This window comes from Lepus europaeus, chromosome 4 (assembly GCF_033115175.1).
Source record: "Lepus europaeus isolate LE1 chromosome 4, mLepTim1.pri, whole genome shotgun sequence".
NCBI classification, from domain to species: domain Eukaryota; kingdom Metazoa; phylum Chordata; class Mammalia; order Lagomorpha; family Leporidae; genus Lepus; species Lepus europaeus.
This window is the reverse complement of record NC_084830.1, coordinates 70,509,380-70,532,949: the sequence shown is the minus strand read 5'-3', so window position 1 is coordinate 70,532,949 and position 23,570 is coordinate 70,509,380. Positions and strand designations below refer to the sequence as shown.

At 39.9% G+C, this 23,570-nt stretch overlaps 1 protein-coding gene and 1 pseudogene across 2 annotated transcripts in view; both read left to right on the top strand.

Moving 5' to 3' along the window:
* The window catches only part of KCNB2 (potassium voltage-gated channel subfamily B member 2), a 444,644-nt gene that overhangs the window by 215,762 nt on the left and 205,312 nt on the right, over window positions 1-23,570 (top strand). The window lies entirely within an intron of this gene.
* Window positions 9,143-10,056, top strand: LOC133758177 (high mobility group protein B1-like; annotated as a pseudogene).

The following is a 23,570-nucleotide window of genomic DNA, read 5'->3' as shown; positions in this document are numbered from 1 at the left end:
TATGTTGCTCACCCCTTACTTTTTTCCTGATTGTTTCATGGGAATTTTATTTCCCCAACTAAACAGAAGAGAAGAACCACATAAAATTATGCCATATACAGTACTGTACGCAAAATGCATACTCAACAAATAACTGTTGCCTGATTGGGAGAGTACAGCTGCTTCTAGATAGCTATGTCCTGGACACAGTTTAGTGACTTTTTGAGTATCTTTTTGTAAATACTGATCTTCTGAGTGTTTCAGACTGCCTTTTAAGAGAAAAGATATCAGAGGCCTTCTAAAAGTTTGTGGAAAATATACACTATTTTTAAATTATATTTTCCATGAATTTTTGAAGCCTTCATACTTCATTGTGAGTTTTAATTTCTTTTATCTTCTAGTTACATTTTTTTTGTTACTGATATTCTTTTAGATTGGCTGTCAGTGATGGTTAAATTCAAATCAAGTTGAAATATTCATGTGATATTTAAAATTATATCTTATGAGATAGGTACTATTTTTATTGACAGTGACCCAGATAATAAGGTAATAGGTTAATATTACCTAGAATACGGAAATAACCAGGGACCTATGTGCTGAATACTAGGGTTCTTAGAATGCCCTAGATCAAGGTTTACTTCCCTATCTAGCCAGCTAACATCTCTAACTTTTTAATAAGTTTAGACCACTATTAAATCCTACAAAGTACGTAGAGAGACACCATAGTAAGCCTTAGTAAGCATTCATATCTAATGTGAATATGTTTTTCAAATCCTCCCCAGAGAGCAATTTCTCATGGGGAAAATACTGAGAAGCCTGTGAGTAAATGGTTGCCACAAGGAAGGGACAGAGCAAGAAAAGATTCAGATGGAGAAATATGAACTTGACCTTCTTCACAGTGTACTTGGCAAGCCTTGCATTGTTCTTTAAATGCCTCAGTCTGAAGAACCATCAAAGAAAATCCCTCACCCTATCTCTCAGACATAAATACCTACTTTAATATGTTTGTCAACTCGTCCAACTAAAATCAAGTATTTTTTGAATCTAGAGAGGTAGCACTGTAGCAAGAAGAAAATGAATACTGCATTTTGCAGTGGGCTAGTGTATTCTGCATATTATAACTTTACTCTGGATATTTTAAGTGATATCTTAGACCCCCTCACTCTTTGCTTGATATGTCTTTCTCTTCTCAGTGCTCACTTTTGTAACTCTGTACCGAAATATTTTTGATTGCTAAAATAGAAAGAATTTTCTCAATAAATGAGAAGCTTCCTTTAACATTTGCTGTTAAATCAAACCTCTGCAAGAATAACCTACCGTAGGATCTAGAGAAAAGGAAATGTGCTGTGGTCTTTGGAAAAAGGGCAAAGTAACATTTAAAATAATCTTGGCAAATAAAGTCCCCAAATGATGAAATTTGGTGTGACTATTACTAATCTTATGTTTTAATTTCGTGTGTTTCCTGTATCTCCCTAAGAATTTTGATTATTATCTGACATTTCATACAAGCTGACTCTGTTGACATTAGTTTGAGAAGACACTGAGTGTCAGCCCCTGCATTTCCAGCCTTCTATTCTGCCACTTCCCCACAAACACATAGCTGTAGACTACTGTGCAGTTTCTAGAACATTCCATGAACATTCACATTTAGAAACTTTACCTTTGAAAACCTCCTTCTGTACTTTGTTACCTGCTGAATTCCTACTCATCCTCTGATACTCCATTTGGAACCAACTCTCTCTCTACTTTCCCAGGCAGAACTTGTGACTCTTCTTACTATGCATGTATTTCAAATTGTGCATATTTTTACTACCTATTTTTACGTTATCTTGTTATTATGGTTTTATTCAAGATTTCTTTGGATTTTTTGCCACAATTTATAAATATATTTTCCATCATTGATTTTTCCCTTTATCTTATTAATTTTTTCTCAAAGACATGCTGAGGTTTTATTCCTTTCCCCAAACACCCATAATGGCCAGGACTGAGCCAGATCACATCTAGGAGCTGGAGCTGCAATCCGTTTTCCTTTTGGGTGCCAGGACAACTTGAGACCACTGTCTCCCAGGCTCTGCGTTAGCACTTAGCAGGAGTCAGAAGTCAGAGATGGGTCGGCGCCGTGGCTCACTAGGCTAATCCTCTGCCTGCGGTGCCAGCACTCAGGGTTCTAGTCCTGACTGGGGCACCGGATTCTGTCCAGGTTGCTCCTCTTCCAGTCCAGCTTTCTGCTGTGGCCCGGGAGTGCTGTGCAGGATGGCCCAAGTCCTTGGGCCCTGCACCCACATGGGAGAACAGGAGGAAGCACCTTGCTCCTGGCTTTGGATCAGCACAGCGCACCGGCAGTAGTGGCCATTCAGGGGGTGAACCAATGGAAGGAAGACCTTTCTCTCTGTCTCTCTCTCACTGTCTAACTCTGCATGTCAAAAAAAAAAAAAAAAAAAAAAAAAAAAAAAAAAAAAAAAAAAAAAGAAGAAGTCAGAGATGAAACCCAGGCACTTCAGTGTATGTCATGAGCATCTTAACCAGCGTCCTAACTGCTGGGCTAAATGCCTGTCCCCTTTATTAATCTTTGAATCCCATTCTTCCCTCTTAGCTCAGATTTCCCTTTCTTGAAGCACATTCTTTAGAAATTCTGACAATGACTGTCCTGAAATGATTCTTACTACCCGTTTCTGAACATGTTTATAAATTTGCTCTTGCACTTAAACAACAGCTCACTAGATAGAGTTGACTTTGCTTAGGATTCCCAACCCTACAAAAGTGATATTATAAATTAAGACTCTACATCTATGGTTGGTGCAGCCCTGGGACTTATATTTTTCTTTTTTTTCTCTCTTGTTTTATTTATTTATTTTTTTTATTTTTGACAGGCAGAGTGGACAGTGAGAGAGAGAGAGACAGAGAGAAAGGTCTTCCTTTTGCCGTTGGTTCACCCGCCAATGGCCGCCACAGCTCCGAAGGCAAGAGCCAGGTACTTCTCCTGGCCTCCCATGCAGGTGCAGGGCTCAAGGACTTGGGCCATCCTCCACTGCACTCCTGGGCCATAGCAGAGAGCTGGCCTGGAAGAGGGACAACCGGGACAGAATCCGGCGCCCTGACCGGGACTAGAACCCGGTGTGCTGGCGCCTTGCGAGGATTAGCCTATTGAGCCGCGGCACCGGCTGGGACTTATATTTTTCAATGGAGATACCTTCCAACCCTCCAGAGCCATAGACAAATGAAGTTAATCTGTTGCTTTCCTAGCTGATTCCTCCTCCTAGCAGTGGGCATCTAGGTGTTCTTTTATACCCAACACCTCATCTCCTCTGGTTCTTGAATGGGAAGAATGTTTTCTGTCCTTTTCTGCATGGAAGGAGCATTTTTCCTGGGTTCTGGCTTCCTTCAACATTCCCCATACTAATTCACAGTTCATATTTCATAACCCTGTAAGGGAGTCCAGAGCCAATACACAAGGACTTTGTGGTCAACTTGTGATTTTACCAGTCTGATAACAAGCTCTTCTTTCAAACTTGGCTTTATATTGGTCAAAAAAATTGTTTGCATTTTAACAATATTTTTGAATGTTTATGCCATTTGGGGTTGGGTTAGAATCTGCACCAGCTCAGTCCATATGTGTCTGGGACTGGAAACATGGTATGAGCGCCATCTCTCATGGGAGCACCTTTTGGGCAGATGACAAATCTTAGTCATATTTTATTTTTAATAAAGTGCCTTCCATATCCATAAATATCTATGGGATGAATGAATGAGGACATGAGTTCCCAGTGAGACCTGGGAGTCTGTCACTTACTAGTGTTAGAACCATGTCTCAATCTGTTCATATGCAAAATGAGGGCCTTGAATTGCAACTAAATAATCTGAAAGTCTCCTCTAACTCCAGCACACTCTGATTCTAAGATACTTCTTTCTGAAATATTAGGCATTGAAGTGGCATGGCCATCACATAGGTTATAAATGTGACAATATTCTAGGCTGTTATGTCCCAGAGAGAAATCACATGACTACTCTTTTGTGTGTCATCTTTAACTATATACCTATACATTTTCTATCTATGGTGAACGTGTTGCAAAAAATTGCGTCTGTTAGTCCAAGGAATACATATTGAGAAAGAATGCCAATTTCTCTTTAAAGGTACATTCTCTATTTCAAAGGTTGTATTGGGTGACACTTAAAAAGGCATTGCAGCTATTTAAATTTAGGGCGTTGAACAAATTCCAATACAAGAATAATCCGTGGCACTCTGCCTATGGAATTTTTTTATTCTAAATTGGATAAATTTTAACTCATTTTAAATTCTTTGCTTTCTGTATTTTTTTCCTCTAAGATAGGCAGCCAACAATTAGTGTTTATTCTGTCTTTAACACTATAGCTCAATTATGGCATATTATAAATTTTCTATCAAATTCCCTATTTCATTTATTTACACATTGTCCTTTAAGACATATCAGTCATATTTAATAAAATCCTGATAAAACTGTACCCTAATAATATGAGAAAATAACTGTAACATAAGCCTTTTTCCTCTAGTTAAGATGCCTTTACATTCATAATAAAATTGTAATGAGTTTGTGGACCTTAAATCCTTTGTTTTTCCTTTTGTTCCAATGTCTTTATAAAAATTTATATTCTTCTTCCTTTTGGGTTCTACTTTATGCTTCCTAGGGACAATGTTAACTTTAAAAAATAATAAAATAAGGAACGAGGGTTATTATATTTTTGCTGAGGCTGTAGGCAACAATTTAGGGACACATTGCTTAGGGTACTGTTTCAAGTCCAGGAGGGGAAGGGCCGTAGAGCCAAGAAGAAGAGAAAACCAAGTACAATACCTTGAACAATATCTAGAAGAGAGCAGAAGCCACAAACATGACTGAAGCCCTCTCTTTTGTGTGCATATGACCCAGTTTCCACAGTTCCTTAAGGAAAGAAATGAGTCTTACACATTTCCAATGTGTACTACACCACCTCCTACAGTGTGCAGCCCTTGGTGATTGCTTTGCCTCCATTCATTCATTCAGTGATAACTGCTACTTACTTTTCAATGAGCCAGGGACGCTGTGTAAACAAGATAGGTAAAGCCCCTGTCATCACAGTGCTTGTGTGAATGTTATGTGTGTAGGAAAGGCAGAGACAGGAAATGTGTTGGTAGCAAAACTAACAAGTCATATGATACCTGTAGCAATAAGTGCTTTTAAGAAAATAAGCCAATAAATAGGCCAGGAAGAAGCCTATGGGGCTGCCGTAGGATGGGGCTGGGGAAGTAAGGTGCTTTGCCAAATATAGCCAGAGATGTTTGTGGAGCAAAGTACATTGGGATAAACTGCACATGCTGAGAAAGACCACTCCAGAGAGAGAAAGCAAATGCCAACAACCTGAAGCAACCACAAACTGAGTTACGGAAGGGTAAGAAGAAGGCTGATTGTGGCTGGAGCCTAAGACAAATGAAAATCATCGAGGTTAGGCAGATCCTGAGCACCCCAGTGGGCATGGAAGTTGGGTGAATTTTATTCTCTATGCAATGGGCTACTGGCAGACCCACTTGACGCTATCTACCCCATTCTTCCAATCTCAGGTGCTGCCTTCATCACCCAGCTATTTGGTCCTATTTGACAAGGTCTGAAGAGCCTTGGAAATAGGCACAAACAGCCCAACACTTTGCTACTCTTATTCTCCTTCTGAGTGAAATGCATGCTGCAATCCCTCCTCTTTCCTATTCTGGAAAGTTCTGGTGCCAACTACCCACCTCACCTTGGGAAAGAAACCACACAAATCCTTGGCAAAAGTGGAGTGAAATGAACAAGCATGAAAACTGTGCTAATAAAATACATCTACAATGAGTTTTCTATCCTAAAAATATGCACAATGTTAATTAGGAGGGAGGGAATGAGAGAGAGGATGAATATGAATATTTTAGAGCACCTGTGTTCCCAGTTGCCTAGGGAATAAGTGCATGTCCTCCCCAAGGCCATTCTCACTTCTAACCAATTGGTTCAAATTCAGGCATTTCCACTACCCTCACAGGTTTGATAATTGGCCAGAAAGAATTCTCTAGAAGCACTATGTTTATGATTGGTTTTACTGCAAAAGGTACAAATTAGATGAGATACACAGAATGAAATCTGAAGGATTCTAGATGTGAAGCTTCTGTCATCCTTAGGGAGACATTCCTCTCCCAACCAGGGACACTCACTTGAACTTCAATGTCCACAGTTTTTATTGAAGTTTCATTAACCCATGATTTCTGAATCATGGGCCAAGAGATTGAATTCAATCTCTATCTCCTCCTGCTATGTCCCCCACCGCCAGGTGGGGCTGATACTACTTGTGTAAAGTGTCCACCCTCTAATCACGTGGATGCTCTTTCTGACATAGTCAGTATTAGTACAAACTATCAGGTGTGGCCCAAAAAGCCCATTATGATTGAATGACAGACACTCCTCTGACTCTGAATAACCCATGAGTGTATTTTCCAGAACCTGGGACAAATGTTACTGAAATTCTTTATTATATGCTAGATGCCCTTAAATAAAATTTGTAATCTATCATCTTCTCAGTGTACTAGTCCCCATTGCGATTCAAGTTATTTGAGTAAGGAAGGATCAGTATTTGCTGGAGTTTCTTGGCAGACCCAGAGCCATGAGATTCAAGACATTGTTAAAAAAGGTTTTTGCAGCTTTGTGTTATCCACTCCTAGGCAGCACTCTGCTTCCCAGGCAGCATTTCTGTGACAGTGTCACATTTCTACCTCTCTCTTCTACCAATGCAAGGTGAATATTTTCATGAACACATGACATCAATATCGTGAGAAATGGTGAGAGAAGGACAGCCCTAGCTTTTGTCCAATTGAAAGTGGTCATAAATAGAATCTCAATGTCCTTAACATTTAGAATCAGAGGTTGCTGTCAACTCTTCAAAATTCTCTTTGTCTGCTAGTAACATAGCATCACACACACACACACACACACAAATCAAGCCTGGGTGACTCAATGGGAAAATGATGCAGGGAACTTCATGTCTTACTGCATAAGGGGCTAGCAGATGTGTGATCTTTTGTACTAGTTTTCCAGTTGACCTTGAGCAGTGCACAGAAACTGTCTTCTCCACCTCCTGATGCATGACAGCTTGCAGTGTAGCATACATTGATTGTGCCATTCTTTAATGTGATTGTAATGTATCTTTCTGTGATTGTTGGGCCTTCATTGACCTGAAGAACTCTATGGAAGATGATGGCCACATGACAACGAACTTCAGATGGAAAGTCAGAAAATTGAATCACCCAAATGTTTTCCAGCATTGTGTAGACCAACCATCCAGACAGCTAAATTTTCTTCTAACTGAATTTTATTGTCTTGGAGAATCAGTCTTATGTCTCTCTCCACCATTCTATTTCATTCCAAGTGAAAATATTTTGGGTCAGAATCCCAGGGGAAATCTGATATGTTAATATGCTTAGCAAGTGTTTTCAAGGGGCACCCAGGAGCTGTGTAACAAAGTATGGTAAGATGTGCAGTCATGGAAATGATTGTCATGCAAGAAGTGTGTTCTACTCACAGATATCCAATAAGAAGAGGCGTGGCACATCATGCAGGGCTGCATGGGGGAACATCAGAGTCAGGCAGGGGGCAAGAAAGGAAGGAAGTAGATGCGAGAGCCTTGATTGTGCTTCTGTAGAAGGAAGTGACAAAGCGAAGTGAAGGGGTTAGGATTGGCTGGACTGAGTAATTTCAGCATGCTCTGGGACGTTGGGACTGAAGTGGTTGCTGGTACCTGGTCCTAAAGTGATTCAGATAGGGAAGTAACTCCAAATTCTAGGAGCTTCATAAAGATGATTGGAGGTTTGATTGATTGACTTGCATATGCAATGAAAGCTCAGAAGCAAACTGTGTGGTATCCTAGGATCATGCTTACCCTGAGAGGGACAGTCCCTACAACATCTGCAAGGCCTAACACGTCAAAGCATCACATACAGAAACTAGAAAATGTGGTGATCACGTGGGATTATAAATGGACCACTTATTCATAAGTCCTTAGAACTTTAGCATCAATATTATTCTTTAAAATGTTTTGTTTAGCATTAACATAGCTCACTCAGCTGTATAAATCTCTAGAAATAACCTTTATATTTAAATTTCATAAAGGGGGAGAAAGCTGTCATATATAGTCCTTAAACTTTGCAACACGTCACTTGAGAACCTTGGGACACTTCATGTGTACCTTGGACCAAAGAAGTCAGAATCTCTGCAGGCAGGCATTGATATTTTATCCAAAATCTACAGCTGATTGCAGTGGAGAGTCACATTTAAATATAAGTGTTCTGTAAAAGTGGTTCTCAAATTCTGCTCCCTAAACCAGCAGCAATAGCCTCATCCAGAAACTTGTGAAGTATACATTTGGAGGCCCTAATCAGAAACTCTGGCATTGGACCCAGCCAGATGTGATTTAACTAGCTCTCCAGGGGACTTTGGGCTACACTACATTTTAAAAATCACAGCCTTCCAGCCCTGTTTCTCAGACTATAATGGTCACCAAATTATCTGCTGGATTTGAAATAAAATATACAACTCCCAATTAAAGCTGAATTTCAGAGAAACAAATATATTTTTTGTATTATCCTGTCAATTCATGTGCAAATTCTGGTGACCCTAATTCTATGAAACCTTGATAAAATGCAGATTCCAATTCCGTAACTATGAAACAGGACCTGAGATTAGGCCTCAGGTTCACAAATATTGCTAATATTGTTGTTTCTTGAATCACACTTGGAGTACAAAAACACTATTAAACACTTTGTAACTTCACTTGGTATCCCTTAATAGAGAGTGGTTAAAAATGCTACTGGATAAAGAAATGAAATTTACTCTTCTTAAATGGCACAGCATAGATGAATTGATTCTCTATGTGACACTACTTGATTATTGTTAATTTATCTACCTTCCCATTTGCCAAATAGTCTAATTTATTTCCTGGATTAAAGACTATCTAGGTTTTGTTTAAATAAAACCCTTTAAATTTGCAAATCCAGAGTCTGAAACCACAATAAGAAAATCTACAAGAGTATTTCAAAATTCTTGAGGAAAATGGAATGAAAACTTACGTTTATGGAGACAGCACCAGGGCAAGTAAGAGCCAGACAGGTACTGGGCAACTCAGTACTGAGAAAAAATAACTAAACACGGGCAAAGGAGATCCTGAGACACTGAGATGCAAAATGTCGTTATATGCATTCTTTGTGCAAACCTGACAGGAGGAGCACAAGAAGCAAGCTTCCCTCAACTGTTCAGAGTTTTCTAAGTTCTTAGAGAGGTGAAAGATCATGTCTGCTACAGAGAAGGGAAAATTTGAAGACCTGGTAAAGGTGCACAAGGCTTGTTATGAAATAAATGTGAAAACCTATATCCCAGGGCCGGTGTAGCGGGAGTCAGACACCTGCAATGCCAGCATCCCATATGGGTGCCCATTTGAGACCTGGTTGCTCTACTTCCGATCCAGCTCTCTGCTATGGCCTGGGAAAGCAGTAGAAGATGACCCAAGTCCTTGGGCCACTGCACCCACGTGGGAGACCTGAAAGAAGCTCTTGGCTTTGGATTGCTCAGCTCCAGTCGTTGCAGCCATTTAGGGAGTGAACCAGCAGATTGAAGACCTCTGTCTCTCTGTAGCTCTGCCTTTCAAATAAAAAATTTTAAAAATCTTTAAAAAGCAAATAAAAAACTTATATTCGTCCTAAAGGGGAGACAAAAAAGAAGTTCAAGGATCCCATGCACCCAAGAGGCCTCCTTTGGCCTTTTCTTTGTTCTGTTCTAAGTATTGGCCAAAAATCAAAGAAGAATATCCTGGCCTAACCATTGGTGATATTGCAAAGAAACTAGGAATGTACAGTAACACTGCTGCAGAGGACAAGCAGCCCTATGAACAGAAGGCTGCTGACCTGAAGGAAAAATCTGAAAAGGATATTGCCGCATACTGGGCTAAAGGAAAACCTGATGCAGTGAAAAAGGGAGTCGTATTGCCTGAAAAGAGCAAGAAAAAGGAGGAAGAAGAGAAGATGAAGAGGAGGAGGAGGAAGATGAAGATGATGAATAAATTTGTTCTAGTGCAATTTTTTATTCTTGTCTTTTATTCTTGTCATTTACCCCTGTAAACAATGAACTCCTTTTAAAGAAAAAAAAAATGAAATGTAAGGCTATGGAAAATTTGTTTTTACACTGCACATTGCCTTTTTTTGAATAGTTAACGTACTACTGAATGTATCTCTAGATAGCCCTGTGCTGGTGGTATTTTCAGTAGCCACTACCTTGCCTGGTACCATGTTGGATTATACATTGGCATAGAAATTTAAAGCAGGTTCTTGTTGGTGCACAACACATATTAGTTATATATGGAGATGGAAATGTTTTCACCTTCAGTTTCTGATGCAGCTTACACACGATAATTGTTGTTCTGTTAACTGAATACCACTCTGTAATTGAAAGAAAAAAAAAAAACTTACACCTCTTTTGTGACATTCTGAATGCTTCTAAGTAAATACAATTTTTATTAAAGAAAAGTCAGCTTCATTATGTTCTTAGAATTGTATCTACAAAGCATATTGAATCTGTTAAAAACTAATTAAAATTAAAATTAAAAAAATTTTTAAAAAGGTAAGTTTCTTGGGGGGCAAAAATATTTTGAAATCCATATAGATGAGGAATCTTCAGAAAGTTAATAGAAGGTACATATTATTTAAAAAAAAACTATGCATGGATTTTTAAAAACATTTACATTAAATGTAATTTTAAAACCATTTACATTAAACACATCTCTTAATTGCATTATTCCATGTACTGTTTGAAATCCCCTCTTATTTCTGGAAGAAAATTGGACTATTTCTAAAAGCAAAGGAAATGAACAAGATAATTCTCAAACTACCATAATGTTCTCATGTTCAGTAGAAAACTCAAACCCTAGAAAATACACTCTTTGTCTAGAAAGCAATTGAAATTATGTATTGAGACATTTGTTTCTTCTCAATCAAATAAAAGCAACTGCAATTTTTCTTCTGTTTAGGAACAACCTGGTGCTTCCATCTTCAAAGCTTCCATTTACATATCATCAGCTTTATTCTGCTCCCCTGTTCTGTGGTCAAGTGTGAAATTACAAGTAGAGAACAGGGTGGCACCCACAGATAGTAAGATTCTTCAAAAAGGAAAATAATGAGTACTCAAGTATTATAGAACAAATAAAGCAATACAGATTAGAAGTACATGTGGGTTATTTTAATTTAAAATGAATTCAATTTGTTATTAATATTTTTAATATCCTAGAAGTTATTTTCACATTAGTTCAAGCCTCATCAACTTGTAAAATTTGAAGTTTCGTTTTTCTTTATGAAGAAAGTTACTTAGGTGAATGTGGCCTCTGTTGTGATTTTGTGTTACTCACCATTATTATTATTATTATTATTATTTGAGATTATCCAAATGCTGGTTCACTCCCCAAATGGCCACCATGGCTACAGCTGGGCCAGGCCAAAGCAAGAGGCAGGAACTTCATCTGGGTCTCCCACATGGGTGCAGGGGCACAAACACTTGGGCCATCTTCCACTGCCTTTCCAAGCACATTAGCAGGGAGCTGGATCAGAAGTGGAGCATCCAGGACTCAAGTTGGCACCCATATGGGATGCCAGTGCTGCAAGCAGCAGCTCTATCTACCATGCCACAGCCCTAGCCCCCTACAAACCATTATTCTATGAGATAAGCTTCAACAGGGGTTCTTGCTCTTTGCCTGAGTTGGCTGATGGCATCCCAAAACCATCAAAGGAGTAGAGTGTCATTGAAAAGTTTATGATATTTACTTTTGCATTGCTAAATTTTATGCTGTTTTTGTTTAAAGAACTGTAATCATTCAGTGCTTTGAGGGGAAGGGTCTTGGAGGAGAGGGATCAGATTGAAACAAATAAATAAATAATAAATCTTTTCCCTATCCTACTGTTTATAGAATACCATACACAGTTTGATTTATTTTAGAAATTAGAAACTGCAGAAATATGTAACATTAAGTTCCTTATAATAATTTATCTTTTATCTCTCCTTAATTTTGTTAACTGACATGTTTTAGATTCACAAGCACTGTATATAGTTATCATAGTTTAGAATATTGTGGAATGGTTCAATGAACCTAATTGGCATATGCATTGATGAGAGAGAGACCAACCTGTGGCTTAGTCAATAGAAACATAGGAGAAGATGGATGCAAGAAATACTGAAGAAGTAGAAGCAAAAGAAGTGGCTGACCAAGTGAATATGGGTGTGACAGAAAGAGTGTGGTCTGGGATAACCACATCTTCAGACTTGGATGACCAACTTGTACCTACCATTAGCCAGAAATGAGAATAAATAGGAGAGGAACAGATTTAAAGGAAGTATGAAGATAAATAGAAAAGTATGAATATGACTGTAAACAAGACCATTGGAGCTAGAGTTATGGAGTGAGTAGTGGGTTAAGCTGCTGCCTGCAGCACGAGCATCTCATATGGGTGCCAGCTCAAGTCTCATTTGCTCCACTTCTGATCCAGCTCCCTGCTATTTAGCCTGCAAAAGCAACAGAGGATGGCCTAAATGCTTGGGCCCCTGCACCCACATGGGAGATCCAGATGAAACTCCTGACTTCTGGCTTCAGCTTGACCAAGCCCTGGCCGTTGCAGCCATTTGAGGACTGAATCAGCAGGATGGAAGACCTCTCTCTTTTTGTCCCTCCCTCACTATCCATAACCATGTCTTTCAAATAAATAAAATAAATCTTAAAAAATAAAAAGACCATCTTGAAAGATCATTATAGATGCTACAATAGTTAATTTTGAGTCACCTTGACTGGGTGAGGGGTGCCCAGATATCTGGTTAAACGTTATCACTGGATGAGTATGGTGGGTGATTGTGGATGACATTAGCATTTGAATTGGTCGAATTAGTAAAGTAGATTCTCTTCCTAGTACAAGTGGGAATTTTCTAGTTCATGAAAGGCCTGAGTAGAAGAAAAAGGAGAGCAAGAAGGAATTGTTCATAGTTTCTGCCTCACTGTTTGAGCAGGGAAAAATCATCTGGACTTCTCCTGTGCCTGGACTGGATTTTACTCTATTGGCTCCCCTCTTTCTGGGGCCTTTGGACTCATAATGAAGCTATACCACTGCACCACTGGCTTTCCTAGGTCTACAACTTGCAAATGACAAATCATGAGATTTCTCTACTTCTAGAATCACATGATTTATATATATATATATATATATATACACATATATATACACATATACATACATTTATATATACATGATTTATATATATGTGTGTGTGTGTATACATATATATACACACACACACATATACATACATTCTTATTGCTCTGTTTCTCTGGAGAACCCTGATCCAGAAGCTAAAGACCTATTATCAAAATGAGTAATCGTTAGCCTACTTTGTAATCATCCCAAGATGCCACACACTGCTCAAGTACTTCCAAGACAATGTGCACTGAACTCTCAGGACACCTGAGCTCTCATGTGTTCCCTCTCGATTTCTTCTAGAATGTCATAAAATCCATGTTGACATTCTGATGACTTATTTCCATTTTATTCAGCTCTGAGATCTTAGTCTATGAATCAAAATGTTAAGCACTGAAGGAGAGAGTCTGTCCTGAATATGTCAAGCTGACAACCTGAAGAAGGATATATTCTTCTTTAGATTACTGTATTTTCTTCTCTTAGGAGTATCTAGATACCAAACCTGAATCTTTGAATAGAATAAGGCTTTTGGTTGGTGGGAGTCATAATAAAAATCCATCTTTCTCCAGAAAATTAATTTTCATTAATTATTTACCTTGGCTTAAATTCTTCCTCGGTTATGCTTGTTAAACATAAGTTTGTGTTGGTGACCACAATGCAATATTATTTATATATATATATATATATATATATATATATATGACATCATAACCATATAATCATTTTAATAACTTTTATAAAAGTAGAATTGAACACATTTGTTTAGCAGCTTCTACATCCTAGAAATATAGTTGTGAATCAGATAAATACAGTACCTGCCTTTATGAAGATTATAGTTCACTAAGAAGAATCATATGACAAGTACTTGTGTTAGGATGAGAGTTATACCCGGGGAAGTACAGAATGTCAGGACCTATGATAAGAGGGTGCAGCCAACTGATAAGCTTATCAGTTGCAGAGACATTTGACCCTAATATCAACTCTGAGTAGTTGGTTATACCACTTTAAGTTTGAGAAAACAGACTCAATGAACTTAATTGATTTGCCCTCACAATGAGTACATGTCTAGGACTAGAATCAAGCCTTTGATTCTCACTCCAAGATCTTTCCACTAAACCACTTTAAAATACGAGAATATTTCAAAAGTTCAAGAAAAATGGACTTAAAAAGATAATTGATTTTGGTGCAAAAAAATTTAAAATCCAAGCATAGGATTTTCATAATTTGCATTTTGAATGAATTTTTAAGAACCCTTCATATACATGGGTTTCAAAATTTCTTTGCACCAAGATAAATTTATCCTTTTAATTCCATTTTCTGTGAACCTTTTGAAGTTTCCTTGTAGAAATGAGAATTTAGATTAGATTAGTCTTTGATATGGATAAAAGGGAGAATTTGTCACCAGCCTACCAAAACTCTGCCTTAGAAACTCATCCTAACGTTTATGGTCTCTAACCATCTAACAAAGCACGTATTGACAAAAGTATCCTGAGTGTTTTTCTGCTTATTTGGACCTGTGAGACCTGGAATCTGGAATCCTGCAACTAGGCCCCCTTTTAGGTGGGGGAAGGAGACTACAGTTCTGATGCTGCCCACATGAAGCTTGAGAATGGAGTCTCCCTGAGAAAGCACCAAGACAAATTGGCCTTTGGCAAGAACTTGGCCAGGAGTTCCCCAAAGACTAACCAACTCTGCCCTGGACCTGGAGCTAGAAAGCCTAGAAAGAAGGTATGGGACTGCTGTTGGAGGATTCTGAAAAGTGGTTGGAGCAGGCGCACTGGGGAAAAAGACCAGAATTTGAAATACCACTGAAAGGGGGAGTTTCCTATGTCCCTACAGTTACCCAACCAGGAACCAAGGCAGCCCAAAACCTGGAAGCAGACTTTGGTATGGACAGAGGACAGCAGGAGAAGCCTTCTAGCTTGACTCAGGAAATATGAGCCTTCGTCTGACAATTCTCTCATGCCCAAGCCTCCAGACCATTCACTACAGCAGCTACAGAGGAGTCTTCAGGTGCCCCATGCATAATGGGAATCTTCTTGTCCTGGCCAAGGGGCTGTGATCCCTAAAAAGTATGGCATATCCTCCTGCTGTGTAGCCACAAATGTGACTCCCGCAGAGGCAAGTGACTCCAGCCCAGCTTTCTGGCTCTCTAGAGGACAGAAAATGAATAATTTGGATTTGAGTGCAGTTTAAAACTTTGGCCCTACCAAAGATACCATTCAGAGATTAAAGAGACAAGCTATAGACTTGGAGTATTTGAAACTAACAGTGTTGACACAGAACTTGTATGCAGAATATAAAAAGAGCTTGTAACGCTCGCTCGACAGTAAATAAAGGCACTTGGTTGAAAACTGAGACAGAGCAGAAGAATTACATGTCATTTAAATAGTTTTCTGTCAAGGTGGGGGAGAGTAACCATTGCGCCTAGGAACTTCCTTCCAAAGAGCACAGTATGGGAAGGGAGCACAGTAACTTTATAGTGGGAAGCCCAAGAAACACTACCTCAGCCAAGTGACCAGGGCCACTATGAAAAGTGATGTCGCATTAACACTTATGTTCGCTAGATAAGATGTGATGACAATGGAATCCTTCCGCACTGAAACACACAACCCTAGTCTAATCATAAGAAAATCATCAGATAATACCCAGTTGAGGGGTGTTCTGCAAAATACCTGACCAACATACCTCAAAAGTATTAATTACTAAAAACAGAAAGTCTCAGAAACTCTCCCAGCCAAGAGGGAGCCTCAGGAGCAAAGATGACTCAATGTAATGTGATCTTCTGGATAGGATCCCAGGGCAGAAAAAGGATATTTGGTAAAAACTAAATAAATCTGAATTAAGTGTGGATTCTAGTTCATAATAACATGTCAACATTGCTCCAGTAATTATAATAAATGCATCATATCTATGTAAAATGTTAATATTGGGGCAACTCTAGTACAGAGGATGGAGAACCACATACTATATTTGCAAATTCCTTATAAATCTAAAACTTTTTAAAAAGTAGTGCTTATTTTTTAAATTGCATTTAAAGCAAAAGAAATGCCAAAAGACTTGGGCCAATAGTGCATCAAGTTGGACAGATACATTGCAAAGGAAAAGATGCCCAGTGCCTTTGTTCATTAGGGAAATGTAAATTAAAATCACAATTACTATTATTACACAATATCTGATAACACAATACCCACAATGGCAAATGCTGCCAAAGACGCGGAGCAGCCGGGGCTTCCATACTCCATGTGGGAATGAAGATTGTCACAGCCACTTCTTGAGCTTTGGCACCTTCCTTCAATGGAGGAATAAATGAATAACTGTTCTCTGTCCATGCAATGGAATATTACTCAGTCATAAAAGTTAACAGACTGTTGATATATAAAAGTTGATGAATCTTAAAGATTATGCTCCTGAGTGAAACAAAAGCTAGAATCCAAAGATTACACACAGTAGGATTCCATTTACATGAGGTTTGCTAAGATGAAACTTTAGTGATGGACATCAGAGCAGTGGTTTCCAGAGGCCAGCGTGAGGAGAGGATGTGAGTGCAAAGTGATGGGATGTTGTGGGATATGGAGCTTTTCTATATCCTGATTGTGGTAGTGGTAATATGAACACACACACTGAAATCTCATAGAACTGTGCATTGAAGCAAAATAAAACTCATTGTGCAAGTCTTCATTTAAAATAAATAAGAGAAGGGGTGGCCTTGTGGCACAGCAGGTTAAGCTGCCACCTGCAACACCAGCATCCAATATCTGAATGCTGGTATGAGTCCCTGCAAAACTGCTTCTGATCCAGCTCCTTGCTAATGTGCCTGGAAAAGCAACAGAAGATGGCTCAAGTCCTTGGGGCCCCTGCCACACAAGTGGGAGACTTGGTGGAGTTCCTGACTTCCTGGCACCATCCTGAAGTGAACCAATGCATGGAAACCTCTTTCTGTCTGTCCATCTCTCTTGCTGTCACTCTGCCTTTCAAATAAATATAATATGTCTTTAAATAAATGCATAAGAGAAAGATGCACTAGGAGATGAGCTCATCTCTATGACAACAAGCTTTCCTGAAAAATGGTCCATCTAAAGCAGAAATGCCTGAGGCTGCAGCATGCCGAAGCAGAGGCAGAGACACATTTATGACCTTGGAGCAAAGATGCTGTCCTGGAAGGGGTGCCAAACACTCAGAGGTTATTTAGGACATCACGAGTAACTTCCTGTGTTGATATTTGGGTGGGTAAAATTCCTACCACTCAAATGTGAGCCAAAAAGTGTGTAGTCTATGCTATCATGGTTTTCCCAAGTTCATTATTCAGCTAATAAATCAAAGTCTCTAAAAATTTTCCAGTATGTCCCTCAAGGAAGTTTGATCTGGGTACTTCTATGTAAGTTTTATATCCATTGGGCTTCTGTGAGAAATACTCACAGCTATTGTTTAAAGACATCTGCAATGAATATTGAACAAGATCTTCCAGCATATGGCTGTATGTACTTACCTCAGTTCAACACTTGTGTTGCAAAGATATAGCTGCCCATGGATTCAGCTAAAGGTAATAGGCTAAATAAAGTAAAAAGGGGAATAGACACATGAGTATTACAACTATTTCCTAGGAAAATTACTTTATAGTATTAGGAAAAAATTGTTCATATTATTTGAATTATTTGCACTGCCACAGTGTCAAGACTATTTATAGATTCACTAGTCTAGATGGGAATTAAAATTTTAAATGTCTGTTTTGGGATTTTTTTTACATAAGTAAACCAGAATTACCTCTTGGTAATTATATATCTTTTAGGAGTTTTTAGTATACATAACACTTACACAGTCTCAACAAAGTAAAAAACACACAGAACCTCCACACTAGCTAGGCCAGGACCCCTTAGGCTAGGCTACCTGGCCTCAGCAATGGAACTGAAGGATTGGAACTGAAGTGAATGAGTCAAGACAGCATGTCTGTCCTCTCCCATGAGATTCTAAGTACATCAAGAACAGGAGTGGGGCAAGCACTGTGGCTCAGCCAGTTAAGCCACCACTTTGGACACCCGTATCCCATACTGGAGTGCTAGTTTGAGTCCCAGCTACTCTGAACCTCTGATCCTGCTTGCTGCTAATTCCCCTGGGAAGGCTTCAGGTGATGGCCCAAGAACTCAGGTTCCTGCCACCCATGTGGAAGACCTGGTTGGAGTTGTAGGCTCATGGCTTCAACTTGACCTAGCCCTGGCTGTGTGGACTTCTGTCCAGTGAACCGACAGATGAAATATGTATCTCTGTGTCTTCTTCTCTTTCTGCCACCCTGCCTTTCAAATAAATAAATGTCTTTTAAAAAAGAGGGAGGAATACAGGAGGGTATTTTTGCTGAGAGAAAATATTTGCAATCACCAAATCTAGGGAAAGACTTGTATTCAGAATATATAAAGAATTCTTAAATACAAACAACAGAGAGAAAACATTTCCTGTTGAAAAGTTAAGTGGAATCAGGAGAGCTTGAGTTCCCCAAGTTTGCCATAGCAACTGACACCTAAGAAATGTTGGTTGGATCAATAATTAAATCCTCTGCTAGGAGCTTTATATAACCAAAGTGGGACACATGGTGGAGCACTTGTCAAGTAGAGTAGTTACAAGGATCCCCACAGCTTGAACAAAATACCTGTGTTTAAAAGGCTTTAATAATGGCCTGGGAAAAGCAGTGGAAGATGGTCCAAGGACTCCCACATGGGAGACTCAAAAGCTACTGGCTCCTCATTTCAGCCTGGCCCAGCACCGGCCATTGCATGCATCTGGGGAGTGAACCAGTAGATAGAGGGTATCTTTCTCTCTTGCATGCGCTCTCGCTCTCATAAATAAATAAATCTTTTAAAAAAATCTGTAGTCATTGATTAGTTACCAGAGAAATGTAAGAGACCTAGTTACTAACATCTCAAGCAAGATTTGCACCATCAGTAGCCTGAAGCTATCATCATACCCAGGAGGCAGCAGGCCACAAGAAGCTGATGAGTCTTAGAGGTTGAGGTGATATTACCTATGGCACAAGGTTGATGTGAAGATGAAGAGAATGATAAATATATATATATATATATATATATATGATGCTTTCTGCATACAAGGGTCTTCAAAAAGCCAGTGAAAATAAGTGTTTGGAAAGAATCATGCATGTATTTCTTTTAAAAAAAAAAAAAACTTCCTATTTAAAGATTTTATTTTATTTATTTGTATTACAGAATTACAAACAAAGAGAAGAGATCTTCTATCCACTGATTCACTCCACAAATGGCCACAATAGTTGGGACTGAGTCAAGCCAAAGCCAGGAACCTGGAACTTTGTCTGGCCTCCCAACATGCGTGGCAGGGTTCCAAACACTTGGGCCATCTTCCACTGCTTTCCCAGACATGTTAGCAGGGAGCTCGAATGGAAGTGGAGCAGCCAGACATAACTGAATGCCATCATCACAGATGCCACAATGCTGGCCCTGTGCATGGTTTTCTTTTTTGTTTTTAAAGATTTATTTATTTATTTGAAAGTTAGAGTTACACAGAGAGAGAAGGAGGTCTACCATCCGCTGGTTCACTCCCCAAATGGCCACAACCACCAGAGCTGCCCTGATCCAAAGCTAGAAGCCAGACATTTCTTCCGGGTCTCCCAAGCAGGTGCAAGGGCTCAAGGATTTGGGCCATCTTCTACTGCTTTCCCAGGCCATAGCAGAGAGCTGGATTGGAAGTGGAATGGCCGGTCTCAAACTGGCACCCATATGGGATGCCAGCACTGCAGGAGGCAGCTTTATCTGCTATGCCACAGTGCCAGCCCCACTGTGCATGATTTTTTTAAAAAAGTTTGCAGCAAAATAAACTTAACAGGGCTAGAGTTTGGTACAGTGGTCAAGATGCCACTTGAGACACCAGCATCCCAAATCAGAGTGCCTGGGTTGGAATACTGACACTGCTCCCAATTTCAGCGTCCCCACTAATACACACCCTGAGAGGCAGCAAGTACTTGGATCCCTACAAACCACATGGGAGACCCAGATTGAGTTCCAGGATCCTGGCTTCAGCCTGGCTCAGCCCCAGGTGTTGTAGGTATTTGTTGAAAAATCAAATCAAAGGAAAATCTCCTTCCATCTATCTATTTGTCTCTCTGCCTCTCAAATAAATAAATAAATAAAATTTAAAATAGTAAAAAATAAAAGTCTATGTTTTAATCCCATTTTCCAGGAATTTAATGAGGTGCTCTCATAATATCCACACATTAAATGGTGTCTTAGACCATTTATAAAGCAATAGCCTGCAAGGAGCTGTTTATACCCCAATATCTGCAAGGAAGTATTTTTTTAAAGAAATCCAGTGCAGGGCCGGCGCTGCGACTCAGTAGGCTAATCCGCTGCCTATGGCACCAGCACCCCGGGTTCTAGTCCCGGTCAGGGCACCGAATTCTATCCCGGTTGCCCCTCTTCCAGTCCAGCTCTCTGCTGTGGCCCAGGAGTGCAGTGGAGGATGGCCCAAGTGCTTGAGCCCTGCACCCGCATGGGAGACCAGGAGAAACACCTGGCTCGTGGCCTCAGATCAGCATGGTATGCCGGCCGCAGCGGCCATTGGGAGTGAACCAACAGAAAATGAAGACCTTTCTCTCTGTCTCTAGTTCTCACTGTCCACTCTGCCTGTCGAAAAGAGAGAGAGAGAGAGAGAGAGAGAGAGAGAGAGAGAGAGAGAGAGAGAAATCCATTGCAGATTTCCCATATCTGCAGGGAGCAGTGAGTAAACCTCTGAAATATGCGCTGTGTAGACTTCTGCCAAGGAAGTGGAAATAGACTACAAGTGGGTTGGAAGGGTAACTGATCCCAGGGGAAGAAAGGCACAGGGAGGGGGAGTTCAGATTAGTGAATAGTAAACCTTGATTCAGAGGGTTCCTGGGCTAGAAAGGATCTAAGAGTGCCTGTGCCTCTGACAATGGATAGTAACACCTAATATAGACCCGCCCTTTTGGCTGTCATAACACAGTACTACAAACTATAGATCAAAAACAATAGAAACATAGTGCCACACAGTCCTGGAGGCTAGAAGTCTAAAATCAAGATGTTGACATGACCATTCTTCCTCTGAAAACTGTAGAGGAATCTTCCCCTGTGTCTTCTTGACTTCTGGTTGTTTGTCCCCGTCATTGGCATCCTATAGTTTATAGTGGCATCCTTTAGCTTCACATGGCATTCTCCCAGTGTATCTTCACATTGTTTTCCTTTTGTGCATGTCTGTCTCTCTTTACTAATTTCCCATTTACAATGATACAAGTCCAGTTGGATTAGGGCCCATGATCACGATGTCACTTCAGCTCCATTAGCCTTGTAAGGACCATATTTCCAAACAAGGTCACATTCTGAAATGCTGGGGTTAGGACTTCAATATATCTTTTTAGGGATCATATTTCAGTCTGTCACACCTGGCTTTATTGCATAGAAATATTAGTTGTCATCTTGTACCCAATGTGCTTAGAATGTGCTGCTTGTTTTTTTAAAGCAAATGTTCTGGCTTTCTTGAGCAAGAGAAGTGTTCCATTCTTGAAAGCTCAGTGAAACTGAAAACCATTCATCATATGGCCACACTTTCCACAACATCTTCACATGTGCAGTGTAAAGTGTTAAGCAGGGAGGCAGGCTGTGGGAATTGACAACACATTTGTCATGCAGAGGTAAGGAGGCAGTTAGGAAACTATGTCCAGGAGTGCTGTCCAGCTGAGAAAAACTGACTGCTGCTGTAGCTCTCAGCAGCTGTACAAGTGATGCCACCCTCTGGCTACAACTACCAGGAAATTCTGGGTCTTTTCACAATGTATTCAGACACTCTTAGTCTTACCCAGGTGATGTCTTATACAGGTATGCTCTGTCACATGGAAAAACTGGGGCTTTTGTAGCAAAGAACTGATGTAAAGACATGTAGACAATGGACATAAAGACATTCCTGACCCTGGTCCACATTTGAACCACCTGGGGAGTTGTGGAATTCCACTGTATAGCTCTATCCCAGACTGATTACAACATATTTTAGGGAGTTGAGACCTAAGCATTGGTATTTCATTAAAGCTCCCTAAGTGAATTTCATGTTTTGCCCAAAGTTAAAAACCACTGATAGAATGGGATACATAGGTAGAGGAAAGAAGCTATATTATTTACCTAACTTTAGCATCTGACTTAACCTAGAGCTGGGCTTGCAAGTCTCAAGTCAGGGAAGAGAGGGTAAGAACAGCACTAGTAATGGAAGGGTGGGGAAACTGAGCAATGGGGAAGTTAGCCCCAGCACAGCTTTGATACATTGAATAGGGAGTCGAGGAGAGGAGGAGTCTTCGTGAAGCCAAGATTTCAGATGCCCTGAAATTAGTATAAGGAAGGTAGAAAGAGAAAAACCATGATTTTGGATTTGGACATGTTGATGTCATGCTTCTAGAACTATCCAGGTGGCATTGGCGTATGTCAGAAGAGAGGTGGGCCAGATATATTATTTGAAAGTCGTTGTCATGAATTGGTACTTCAAGACTTGAAAGTCAATGAAATTTATCTGGAGAGCACAGGTAGAATGGGAATAACAGCCCTGGGGAGCACCTTTGTGCCAAAATGGAGGGCAGAGGAAAAAGGACCAGCAAAATGATAGAGGTGTTAGAAGGTCGAGAGGAAAACCATGAGAAAGGTCTCAAAAGGCAAAGGAGCAGACAGTTTCAAGAATGGGACTAATTAACTGGTAGACGCTGTCCAGGTAGTGTCATCAGGTGCTCAGGAACTAGTGTCAATGAAGAGATTGACACTCCCAAGGGAGATCATTTGGATACATGCAGGGAGGGAAATCCAGGGATGGTAGATCTTTGAGCACAATGGATGTTCTGTGAGTGTGTGTGTGAGTGTGTGTGTGTGTGTGTGTAAGTGTAGACAAAGTTTGTCTTAAGAAGTTTGTCTTAAGAAAATTAAAGTATAAAACAGTATGAACCTTTCCTTGAGGAAGGACAGGGTTGATGCAGTGGGAGATGATGCTGAAGTTTTGGTACCAAGAGCAGAGGAAAAGGAGACATTCAGAAATAGAGCCAAGGAATGAGTGTTAACCAAATTCCAAGAAGTTTCAAAGTCAAAAGAATTGAGTGGTCTTCAAGTACAAAAATTACAAACAAAGCCAAAATTATACACAAATCCAAGACCATGCATGATATGGAAGGGAAAACAAAGATTGGTAAAGAGCCCTGGGAGCTGAGAGAGGTTTTTGTTAGCCATCACCTGGGCCAGCTAGATCAGCTTAAAGAAAGTGTGATTCAGAAAGTTGAGAGACAACCCATCGCAGAGCCACTCTTTCTTATCTGAGCAACGCAGGAGCTGTAATGTCTGTTGAG